This window comes from Alligator mississippiensis, chromosome 14 (assembly GCF_030867095.1).
Source record: "Alligator mississippiensis isolate rAllMis1 chromosome 14, rAllMis1, whole genome shotgun sequence".
NCBI lineage: Eukaryota > Metazoa > Chordata > Crocodylia > Alligatoridae > Alligator > Alligator mississippiensis.
In genome coordinates, this window is record NC_081837.1 from 30,442,818 (window position 1) to 30,456,010 (window position 13,193).

The window sequence follows — 13,193 nt, forward strand, 5'->3', positions numbered from 1 at the left end:
GGGCTAGAACCTGGGTCTCCCATGCCCTGGTCAAAATAGCCCTAATCACTATTGTGCTAAATTAGGGGAGAGCCCTGCTCCTCCTCTATCACCTGCTAGCCATGGGCCTTCCTGGCTACAACTCCTCTTGGACTCACCTGGCTTTACACATGCACCTGGGTGAGTGTACCATGTACCTGCCTGGCCAGAGTGCAGTCTTGCTGAGCATGCTCAGTCAGTATATGGATGCTTGCAGTTAACTCCCAAAAGGCTTGCTTGTGGGAGGTTTAGAAAAGGGAAGGCCGGAGGGACTTCTATTACTAAACAGCCAGGACCTACACCCAGGACCTCAGGCAACCGCAGGGAGAATGCAGCACATGTAATGGTGATCAATGCCACCACCGTCCAGCTGGAGCACAAGGGATCAGGGCTCTGAGCTTACCAAGGGAAGCAAATGTACTGGGAGCCAGGACGTAAAACTGGCTGGAAGTCCTGCTTTGCGGATACACTGCACTGCAGGAAGGGCCAGCAGACAGCAATGGGGGCCAGCAGACAGTGATGCGGTAGGTGGACTACGCTAGGCAGGCAGGCTGGCTGGCAAGACAGGAAAGGAAGCCAAACTCATGGAGCTGTGATAGGATCTGAGTGTGTAAGACAGAGAGAAAAGAAAGTTTAACCCAGCCCACCCCCTCAGTGGGTCAGCCTGCAGTGCAGAGTACCCAGGCATGACTAGCAAGAAAAATCTGACCAGCCAGCTAAGAAACTTCCCTGCTTTGGTTTCACTTGTGGCTGCATGGGGTTTCTGAGGCTGCTCCCACAGACTGACTTGCCCCAGGTGAACTCCCCACTTATTCAGTTTGAAAGGAAAGGGCAAGTGACACCTCCTCATTGCTGGTGTCAGCCCATTGACTCCCGTGGGAGCTGCAGGTATGCAGAACCTGTGGCAATTCACAGCTCCTGCCCATGGATTCAGGCTGTTCGTTTGGGGCACCGAGATTTGAAAATGTGGACTAATATTTTCCAAAGGTCACCTAGTCACATACACGCAAAGGAGTGCAAACACACACTCTCACATGCACTCTGCATGCCCGCCCCCGTGGCGTGGAGCACAGCTCGCCCCTCACACACAGAAGCAGCCTGTTCAAGGCATCCCAACTAGGGCACTGTTATCCTGCCTGGAAAAGGCAGCCAGCACCAACAGGTCTGTGCATCCCTCTGACCCATCCCTTCTCCCTGGGAAGTGCAGCAGTTGGAGCATCTGGAGAGAACAGCATCAGGAAATCCAATGATCCGGTTTCCTTGCCCTCAGCAGTGCGGCATGACTGTGGTTGGAGGAACCTGCTCTCAACTGTGCCTAGGGATCCTGCATGCTGAACAATCGCTTATTGAGTTATGGTGCAGAGCGTGGCGGTGTGACAGGCTCCTCTAGGGCATCTGAAGGACAGAAATCTCATTTGCCTGGCCTTTAACTCTTAGCCGTTGGCACTTTGGAGACGGCAGTGCCTGCCAATTCAATTCCAGCTGTGTAATGTCTCTTCTAACTGCTGCTCAGGTGCTGTTGTGCATCTCACTGATGTACCAGGAGAGTGGAGCTGACTTTCCCAATGAAACATCTCTCTGTGCCTCATGCTGATGAGTTTACTGCTTGTTTCCAGTAGGCTTGGGTCAGGCAGGGACATTTGGGCTGGGGTCCTTGGGACCACAAATGGCTTGTACCAATATTCCAGCAGGGGATGCATTTCATAGTTTCATAGATTTTAAGGGGGAAGGAAAGACCACTGGGATTGTTGCATCAGTTTAGTTAAAATGAATGTAACTATGTGTGGGGGCTCTTTTCTATCAATTCAAAACCAAGCTGAAGAAGGTTGAGGAGCACCATCTGTGCAGGACTGTGCTGGGACTTTCCCCCAGCGCCCTGCAGTGATTAGTTATGTCTGGAGCTGGTCAGAAACAAGTTCTACACTACATCACACTGGCACATCTAGAGACACTAAATGCACAAAAGACACTAAATGCACAAAAGACTAATTCTACTGCGCATTAATGCATCATGGCAAAAGCCATGCTCATGCATAGTATAATTAGTCTACTGCGCATTAGCATGACTGAAAGACCATGTGCCAGTGCTACTGTGCAGTTGCGCTAGTTACTATGCATTGACTTAGTACCTGTTATTATAGGTACTAAACTTAATGCACAGTAACTACAGTGCATTAATGCATGTGTAGACATGCCCACTAAGTAGTTGTCTCTTTTCTTGGGGATCAAGATGAAATTCTTTTTCTTTTCCTTGAAATTTTTTTGGGAGAAAAAATTGCAACATTTTATTTTCCCCCCTTAAGATTTTCTTGTGATTGAGAGAGATCAAATGCACAAGGTCCAGCTCTGACTTCTTTACTTGCTTAATGTTTGCTGTCCTTTTCCCTGCTCTAACCTTACAGAGCTTCTCCAAAGCTAGAGGAGTTGGCAAACAGCAAAGGGAAAGAAAAAAAAAAAAGAAAAGATGATGAAAGGCAGCCCCCCAAGCATCATTTGTTCAGTTGCTTCCAGGGGCAAAAGCAAAGGAAATCGCAGCAGTAGGGAGTCTCCCCACTTCAGAAAGTTCAAAAACTAAAATGAGATAAACTGTTCCATTGAACACTACATTTTCATTTCATTTAAAAAAATTACTGTCAAAGAACATGGCTGCAAACAACATTTTGCATCACTTTTCATTTGGTTTGATGAAACCCTATTTTGGGTTTGAAGCAATTCTAGTAATGGCATGGGCTGCTCTTCTTCCTTTAGGATAGGTCCACAAAGGATGTAAGCACTAGTTCTCATTGCTTTCAATGGGCATTAGGCCCTCAATGCCTCTGTGGATGTGAGCCTTAGATTGCGAGCTCCTTGGTGTGTTTGTTAAGTGCTTGGCACAATCGGGTCCTGGTCAATGACTGTAGTCCCTTATTTAACACCCCCTGCCACAGTATACATAAGAAATTCCCTCTGGTCACTCCCTCCTCTGGAAATATGCTGGAGGACATTCATTTAGCCCAGCGAATCCTGAGGGTGGGGAGTGGGAACAGATCAGTCCTTTAATTAGGCTCTGAATACACTTCCCTTTGAAATTAGAACAGAGCCTGAATCAAAGCCCTGGGTCCAACTCCCTCCTCTGGCTGGCTCTAGCAAATCTGAATCCAAAGCCAGATTCAGGGACTGGGCCCTCTCATGATGAAGCTCTATATTGACATTGCATTTGTCCCAGGAGAAACCTTTTTGTCCTGAAATCCTACAGAAAGACAGCTCCATTGTCCTGCTTCAGGTCCCTCTGGAGTATGTAGGCCAGAATATGCTAATGTTTTTTCCCAGGACATGGCACCGTGCCTGTAGAGGGTTATTGCAGGTGATTGCAGGGATAAGCGGGCCAAACTCTGTGCTTCTCCCTTACCACCTACTGGCAAAAGAGCAGCAGTGCAAGTTGGAAGGACAGCTTTTGATTTGGGTCACACTGCGGGACAATCAGGCTCCTCCGACGGACTAGGTCAGTGATCAGCAAGTCGTCAGAGCTGTGGGCTAGATCCAGGGGCTCTGTGGACTCCTTGAATCCCATGGATTATGTCCAAATTCTGTGACATGGGATTCTTTCATTCTGAAAAGTAGTCACTAAGCTGCTTCCCCGGAGTGGATGTTCTCAGAGCTCTCCTCTGCATCGCCCTCCCCAAAACACACCTTTCTGATGGCGTGAATGCATCATCTTTCATGGCATGCTTCAGTGCTGGAGGAAACAACCAGACCACTGAAGGCTGCATCCCTGCAGACCTCCTAATGGATGCTGCCTGGCCATGATGGCTTGTCTTGCCAGGCAAGTTCAGTAGTCATGGACCAATCTGTCCTTTGTTTCCTCAGGAGCCACCTATAATATGAGGGGGACACTTCAGTATGTGGAGGAGAACTTTCTGTTCCAGAAAGTGGAGGATATGACTCGGGGATCATCTATCTTGGATCCTGCTCTGACCAACAGGGAAGAACTAGTGGAGGATGTGAAGGTGATGAATAACTTGGGAGGAAATGATCATGATACGATAGAAAAATTCCAGATCCTGAGACAGGGAAAACATGAAGTCAGCAAAATTAGGATGCTAGATTTCAAAAAGGCAACTTTCATCTGACTCAAGCTGTTAATAGACATGGTGTCACGGGAAACATTTTGAAGGATAAAGGCACCCAGGAGGGCTGGGAGCTTCTAAGGGGCACAGTATTGAAAGCCTAACAAGAAACTGTCTTGAAATGACAGAAGCACAAGAAGAATGGCAAGAGGCCAATGTGGCTGCACAAGGAGTTTCTAAAATGCCTCATACGCAAAAGGAAAGCACAGAGACAATGGAAGAATGGGCAGGTCACCAAGGAAGCATACCAGGAAACAGCAAGCACCTGCAGGGACAAAATCAGGACGACAAAGATAAAAAATTAGCTGCACCTGGTAAAAGAGGTTAAGGACAACAAGAACAGGATCTATCAGTATGGTGGCCAAAAAAGAAGGACCAAGGAAGCTGTGCATCCTCTGCTAACAAGCCAGGGGGGGACTCCTAACTGAAGATGCAAAGGCAGAGCTACTCAACAGCTATTTTTCCTCAGTCTTCAAAAATGAAGCTACAGCCGGACACCTAATAGGGATTATCTGGAGAAGGAAGGGGACAAACTGAGGGATAAGATAACAAAAGAGACAGTCAAAGAGCTGCTGTTGGATCTGAGTGAACTCTAGCCAGCAGGGCCAGATGAACTTCATCCCAGGACCCTGAAGGAACTGGCAGAGGAGATCTCAGAGCCCTCGGCAATGATCTTCATGAAGTCTTGGGAGACAGGCCAGGTGCCAGAGGACTGGAAAAGGGCCAATGTAGTGCATCTCTTTAAAAAAAGGCAAGAAGGAGGACTTGGGGAACAACAGATCGGTTAGCCTCATCTCAATAGCTGGGAAGTTACTGGAGCATAGCCTAAGGAAGGCCATTTGGAAGCATCTGGAGGAGGAAAGTAGCCAGCATTGATTTATGAAAAACAAATCATGTGGAACAAACTTGATCTCCTTCTTTGACAAAGTAACTACTTGGGTGGATAAAGGGAATGCTGTGGATGCTAGAAAAACAATCGGAGAAATGTGAGCTAGATAAAACTACTATAAGGTGGACAGATAACTGGCTCAATAATTACCCTTGTCAAAGGGTAATTGTTAATGAGTCCATGTCAGAATGAAAGGAGGTTTCAAGTGGAGTCCCACAGGGGTCTGCCTTCGGCTCGGTGCTGCTCAACGTGTTTATTAATGATTTATATGTTGGCATAGAAAACTTCTTCAGCAAGTTTGCAGATTATATGAAACTGGGAAGGACTGCAAACATAATGGAGGATATGAGCGCAATTCAGAAGGATCTTGACAGACTGGAAAGTTGGGCTGGATCTAACAGGATGAAGCTCAATGCGGACACCTTGGGAGCAATAATCAAAAACATAAATATAAAATAAGTGACATCTAGCTGGATGGCATCACTATGGGAGTCTTGGTAGATCACAGACTCAATATGAGTCTGCAGTGTGATGAAGCTGCACAAAAGGTAAATGCAGTTTTGGGCTGCATCAATAGAAGCATTAGGTGCAAGACACAGGAGGTGATAGTGCCTCTCTATTCAGCACTGGTCAGGCCTCATCTGGAGTCCTGTGTGCTGTTTTGGGCTCCACATTTAAAAAATGGCACGGAGAAGTTAGAGAGGGCCCAGAAGTGGACAACAACGATGATAAAGGGCTCGAAAAGCAAGTCATATGAGGAGAAACTGAAGGACCTTAGGAAGGAACAATCCCATGCACCACAACAGGCTGTGGGCTGACTGGCTAAGTGGCGGCTCTGCAGAAAAGGACCTGGGGGTTACAGCGGACAAGAAGCTGAATATGAGCCAACAGTGTGCCCTTGTTGCAAAGAAGGCTAATGGCATACTGGGCTGCATTAGTAGGAGTGTTGCCAGAAGATCAACGAAAGTGATTCTTGCCCTCTATTCAGCACTGGTGAGGCCACACCTGGAGTACTATATCCAGTTTTGGGCCCCCCACTGCAGAGAAGATGTAGAAATATTGGAGAAAGTCCAGCTGAAGGCAACAAAATTGGGTAGGGGGCTGGGGCACATGATTTCTGAGGAGAGGCTGAGGGAACTGGCCTTATTTAGTCTGAAGAAGAAAAGACTGAGAGGGATTTACTAGCAGCCTTCAACTACCTGACGGGAGGTTCCAAAGCAGATGGAGCTGGACTGTTCTCAGTGGTGGCAGATGACAGAACAAGGAGCAATGGTCTCAAGTTGCAGCAAGAGAAGTTTAAGTTAGATATTAGGAGAAACCTTCTCACGAGGAAGGCAATAAAGCACTGGAACAGATTACCCAGAGAGGTTGTGGAATCTCCATCCCTGGATGTTTTAAGACCTGGCTAGCCAAGGCCTTGGTTGGGATGATCTAGTTGGGGCTGGTCCTGCTTTGAGCAGGGGGCTGGACTAGATGTGACCTCCTGAGGTCCCTCCCAACCCTCATTTTCTACAATTCTATGTTCAGTTTGTGGAAAAAGGACTTAAGAGAGCAGTCTTCACATACACGAAGGGCCGCCATAAAGAAGAAAAACACCTTTTCTCTCTTTTTGCAGAGATGAGGATACAGATCAGTGGCTTCAAGTTGCCGCAAAGTAAGTTTAGATTGGATATCCAGAAAAACTTCTTCATTTTTAGAAGAGCGAGGCAGTGGAATAGGTTGCCTAGGGAAGTTGTGGACTCTACATCACTGGAAATGTTCAAAAAAAAGGTTGGACAGCCACTGGTCAGGGATGATCCAAGCATAGCTATGCCTATTATCTACCATGGGTATTTCCCATGCTCTGGGCTTTGCTGGTTGCCACTCCCCACCATCTCCCTTTTGCTACATGTGTCAGGGTGTTTTTAAGCCTTTCCTCAGAGGCACTGAGTGTTGACTACATCCAAAGCTCGGGACTTTGACTGGGGCATGTCAGTGCTCTGCTGGGAGCAAAGCCAGAGGTTCATGGCTACAGGGGCTTGCCCCTCTGCTCAGGAAAGATCACCATGTTTGGTGTCAGAAAGGAATTTTACCCCATGGTCAGATTGGTACAGGCTGTGAAGGTTTTGCCTTTCTTTGTAGTGGGGGGTATGGCCCTAGACCCAGGATCTCATGAGCATATATTGGCAATATTTCATGAAGCAGGATGTTGGCTGCTGTGGTTCCCCTGCTTTACCTTTGGTAGGTTAGGGTGTTAGCTCTGTGTTGTGTCAGGCTTGACAGTAGTCTTATATAGAGTTTAGATTATGGATCATATAGGATGGTTTGGATAGGGATGATCCTGTCTCAGGGAGGAGGTTGGGCCAGATGACCTCTGGAGGTCTCTTCCAGCCCTATTTCTCTCTGACTCTATGAGACTAAGACCCAACCAATGCATCTCATGCAGGCACCATCGTACCACTAGGCAGATGGCGACAACTTCTAGTCTCTGTCAAACTTGTCTGGATTTGAACCAGCAAGCCACACATTAAAGGAACTGAGAGCCTGCCAGCTGGCCAATGCCCTCTCCATAGTTCTAGCTTCATGTCAGCACCCTCTGCTCACGAATCTACCCCCAAAGCAATAAAATGAACAGTGCCACCTCATTACACCCCATTTGGCACTTTATTGATTTTGACTGATTCATGCAGCTGCTGCAGGTAACATGCAGGCTGCTACGTAAGTGCTTCCAGGGCTGAAGCATAACAGATTCCCTCCCCCCCTGAAATAATGTCATATTTGGGTATTGGGGAGTGAGGGGGCAAGGACAGCTCTGCACAGACCAATCTGGCTGCGGTGTGGCTAATGAGTCCATATGTCTTTGCTGCTGCTTTTTCACTGAAACAAAAAGAGCTCAAGTAAATGGCACGCCTCCATCCCTCAGGAGAGGGGGATATTTAACAGCTATGCTGCAGCCTAAATGACAGCATCTTATAGGCATAAAAGAGAAATACAAGGCACAGAGGAGGAGGAAAGGGAGGGGCACCTATCCATCACGGCCCAATCTGGTGATGGAAAAGCAACACACACCAGCAGGTGCTCATCAGTCACTAATGGGCTCAGTTTGGGGGAATTGGCGCCAACAAGCAAATTACCATTTTAGTGCTGTTTACTATTTTGCTATTTAAGCAAAATAAAGGGGGGCTTTGCTGCGTGGCATCAAATAAGTTCATCATACACAAAGGCCCCATATGTTGCCTGCTTTATGGGCCTAGCAGAGAGGGTAAATGACTGGCATTTATTGCTTTAAGATGCCCCATTAAAAACTGAACAGCGTTCATGTTTTCTCTAATGGCTTCTGAAACAATGGGACAGATCCCTGCCATCCCTTTCAGATGAGCAGGCCTTTCTCACACAATGGGCATTTTTTCCTAGATACCATCATTTTACAAAGCTGTTACCCAGGGAAGGGAGAATTCCCACTCCTATTTTGCAGTGGTGCTGCCTGATTCAAGTAGCAGTTAAATGCAATATTAGGCACCAAGATCCTTGCTCATGAACCCAAAGGAACAATTGGATTTCATGTTTTGGTTCTGAACACCAAGGCACCTGACTGATGAAATTAAGCATGAACAGGACCCCCATTCCTGTGGTCTGAGTACCTTGCAACCTGTTATGCTCTCACCCTCCTTGTGTGGTAGGATAGTGCTTTTATTCCCATTTTGGGCATGGCAAAATGAAGCAATAAGGTCCGGCTCCTCAGAAGCAGCCAACTGCCTAAATACTTTGAGGAGCTGAGCTGAAATGACTTGCCCAAGGTGAGCCAGGAAGTCTAATGTAGCACTGAACTGGGGATCCTCAAACAGAGGTAGGATCCTGGAGGTGGTGCTGGGCTGGAAGTGGCTGCTATTTCCCCTACTTAAATTTTGCACCCAGGGCTGGGGCCATGCTCCCTCTACCCCCTTAGTTATGCTACTGGCCCTGGGTCAGAGGCTAGTGCCCTAGTCCCGTAAAATCCCTTCCTCTCTGGGTACATGCGTTAGAAAGCTTTGACTTATGTGATTTAATAGACATTGGATTAGAGCTTAATATGGAACCAGCATCTTCTGCCTCTCATTGCAGTCTCCTAGCCTGTGCTATCTCCCTGCCGTTCGTGGGACTTCTTGCTGCAATGAATGGTCCCATAAGGCTGCCATGCTATAGCAATCTGAGAAGCCCAGGAACACTGGAGGAGGGTCAGGTACACAAGGTATCCGAGTGCTGGAGCACTGCTAACAAGAGTATTGACTGCATGTATTTGCGTGTGTGTCTTCAGAACACAAGACAGTGCATCCCCATGAGCAGGAGTTTGAAGAAGCAGGCCCTTGTAACTGCAGACAGCCATATTCCCCCAGTCACTGGAGAAAGGTTTTTAAGAAACAGTGAGATGTAGCCTCTGGATCAGCCTAATCAAGCCTCCGCTTCATCTACCTAGAAACAAATAGATAGCAGCAAATTCCTCAAAGGAACCTTCAAAGATCCAAGGGTAATAAAATAATTTTTGCTCAAAATACCAAAAATATAGGGCAACAAAGAGAGGAAAAGACAAAGGTTGTTGTCTGCTTGCAAGGAGAAAATAAGATCAGCCCAAAGGCTGGATGAATTAATGGTGCTGGTGGGGTTAAGGAGGATGAGAAGGGATTTTAGATATGCATTGGGGGAATAAAAGAGAAAAGCAGGAGCATTAATACCTGAGGAAGAAGATGAAATGGCTGATTTCAGAACTGCTGAGCTACTGTGCTTGCTTTGTCAAATCTTTTCCAACAAGAAAATAATAAGGGACTTGCATATAGTGAAAAGCTGGTGTGCATTAGATTGGTTTTGCTACTTTAAGTATAGCAGGATAATTACAGCAGAAGAACACCTTCATGTGTGGACACAGTCACACTGGTGTAGCTTATTCCAGTTTGGGAAGCAAATAGGATAAATCAATATGAGGCATCTATAAAAATATAACCATGCCTACCTCCTACACAGAACTTTACATCAATAGATCTCAAAAAACTTGACACAATGTTTATCACTATTTTACAAATCAGAAATGTGGTTTGACTTGTCCATTCCTGAGGCTCAGGAATGCGAAGCGACTTGTCTATGATCATCCACCAGGCCAAGAGCTGAGGCTGGAAGAGAACCCAAGTCTCAGAGCACCACACCACACCACACCACTTCACCTAGATTTATATTGGTAAAATATCACCCCTCCCCAACGTGGTAAAAGCTGGTCTAGTGTAGACTAAGACAAATGGAAGGGAAAAAAATGATGTACATGAATCAGCAACAAACTGATCCTATTTCAATGGAAGGAACTTGTGAATTTAGGGGATTATCAGCTGTTATTTTTCTAATGCCCCGGACACCTTCATATGTAAGTCCCAGAAAAATATGAAGACATCAACAGTTTCCAGAAAGGAAGCAGATCTGTTCTGATGACTCCTGCTTCCCAGGATCACCTTCTCTGTCTGAGGGGCTGTGTGAACAACATCACTGCCCTGCCTCTTGCTCAGGTCTGTAACCGTGCTTCAGACCTTATTCTGAGTCCTCCGGTGCAGTCCTGCAGATTGTGTCTTCTCTTCTAGTCCATAGTATATTGAAAGTCTATTCAATTCAGCCTTTCCTCATCATCCCCACACCTGAACTCTCATCCAGGCTCTCATCCGCTACATCTTGGTTACAGCAATGTCCTTCTCTCTGGCCTTGGCAAATGCAGTCTTGCCTCATGTCCACCCAGAACACCGCAAGGTCATCTTCATGGTCTGTCGCTTCAGCCCTGTCCCCCTCTCCACACATCCCTTCACTGACTGCCTTTTCTCCATCACAACCTGTGTAATCAACTTGTCACCACCTTCAGAGTCCTTTACAGCCTATTCCTACCCACCCTATCATCTCTCGTTCGGTATCTAGAGTGAGCTCTGCCTCATATCAGCTTCTCCCTTCTGCGTACAGGACGTGTGAGGCTGCTGGTGTGCTATGACTATTGCCCATCAAGCTGACCCATGTTGTAGCACTGTTTCCAAGTACTCCCGTGTCTGTCCCTGTTGTTGCCTCTTGCCTTATACTTAGATTGCAGACTTTTGGGGGCAGCAACCATCTTTTTGTTCCGAGTTTGAGCAGGGTCCTAGCACAGGCATGGGTGGATCTGGGATTACTAAAGGGGTATTCAGCACACCACCCCTCAACCCACGGAGGGATGGGGGCAAGGCATGGCTGGAGTCCCTGGGCTGGTGGGGGACACTGGGGAGCAAGGCAGGGAGCAGAAGTACAATCTGCTCCTGCCCCTGCCAGCACTACTGCTGCTGTCCTCACCTGACCTGGGGATGAGGGGGCCTAGAGCTGCTCTCACCCCACTACAGTTGGGGCGTGTGGAGAGTGGCTATGTGGGGTCCTGAGCTCGGCTTGGGACAGTAGTGCCAGTGCACAGGTTCTTCTTTCCAGTGCCTGCTCCATGCCTGCTTCTCTCCTTTGTCCTCTGTTGGCAGGGAGCAGGTGCTAGAAGAAGGAATCTCTTTGATGCCACCATTGTCCCCAGCTGAGCCAGGTTCCCTGTATAGCCTGCAGCTGGAGTGGCCCTGGGCTCCCCTGTGCCTGTGTCAGCGAGGGATAGTAGCAGTACTGTGCAGGCTTCTCCTTTCAGCAGCTGCTCCCAGTCAATGGGGAGCACAGTGGTTGAGAGGTGGGCAAGGAAAAGGCTCTAAAAGGAGGACCTTGTGTGCTGCCACTGTCCTCTGCTGAGCCCAGCGCCCTGTGCAGTCACAGCCTGTGGCTTGAGCAGGGTAGGAGTGGCTCTGGGGCTCCCTCTGTGCTTGGACCAGCCAGGGACAGCAGCACAAAAGCAGAAAGTGGGGAGGGGGGCATCCTCATTGCCACACTCCCTGCCCCCACCTCCCCCCGATCTGCCTCTGACCACAGGGGGATTCTGGATCAATGCTCCAACTTGTGAGAGCCACAGTAATGTTAACACATAACAATAGGTTAAAAGCAATGAAACAAATAACTAAGAGAACAAGTGTAACCTGCAAGAAATGCTCTGAAGCATAAGCAATAAATGGTACCGATTTACAAACAAACCGTGCTAGGGCATGCTTGATCCCTGCAGAACCAAAGTCAGTGTGATTATCGGGGGTTCACTAATGCATTTGACACAGTGGCTTGCAATATCAGATTTGGTGTTCATACTCACCTGAAAATGAGCATTTTCACCCAAAATGAAAACAGCTATCAGAAGAGACACACAGCAAAGAGTCCTGGTTTGAGCAGTCAGATCCCCAATGGTTTCTCTTCCCAAAAAAACTTTAGCTTGTATTTATTTTCGCATAATTTTTTTTATCCTGGGCTACAAATAGTGCAAAGAATTCTTTCTTGCTGTATATGCAAATCATTCTACATCTTCTTTGTCTTCATTACATTGACTATGATAGCCCCAGCTAAGATCGGGATTTCAGCGCACCAGGCCTGACACGTACACGTCAGGAGAACAGCTCCCAATCCAAAGAGACAGACTCTCGTCTCGCAGAGACTGTCCACTTCACAGGTTTGGCATTGACTAATTGAACTATCCCAATTTTCAGACTTGGGTGGAAACAGACGTTGCCTTTCACTGTCTTTGTGCCACCATAAACATTTTTATGCAGCTTTAGCTTTGGGGGGAGGAAAACAACCTTTCAAAAAAAACAACCACAGGGCTTAGATCTTCATTGCTGCTGACTGGATTTGGCTAATCTAAAATGAAAGGGAAATTGTAGTCTGGCCCCATAGACACCTCCAACTGAGGCTTCAGTATGCTTCCTAATAGGTGCTTGGGCCCAGGAGAGTAACTCAAAGAAGCAGGATTGGTGCCTCAGCTCCCTATCTACATCATGGGGAAGTTCAGGCACCTCTTCTGCGTGATTCAGAGCTGCGTGCTGACCCTGGAACCAGCCTCCAGGAAACCCATAGCACAGTGTGCGCCCAAATGGCTGCACTTCTCCAGTGATGGGGCTCCAGTCTCAGTGCTACACACTCAACCCCTCCATCCATTCAGGGTCAGAGTCTGGAGTCCGCTTCTGAAAGTAGACAGCTATGTGAACAAGGCTTGATGTGAGGCTGGGGAGAAGCTAGCCTCCTAGTGGTTAGAGCACTCGCCCAGGAAATGGGAGACCTGCTTTCTAAGCTCTCCTCCACCTTGGTGTCCTTTGCTTGTTCTG

At 47.5% G+C, this 13,193-nt stretch overlaps 1 protein-coding gene across 3 annotated transcripts in view; it reads right to left on the bottom strand.

Moving 5' to 3' along the window:
• Nucleotides 1–13,193, bottom strand: part of SYT2 (synaptotagmin 2) — a 204,455-nt gene that overhangs the window by 28,736 nt on the left and 162,526 nt on the right. The gene's annotated exons all lie outside the window — the stretch shown is intronic.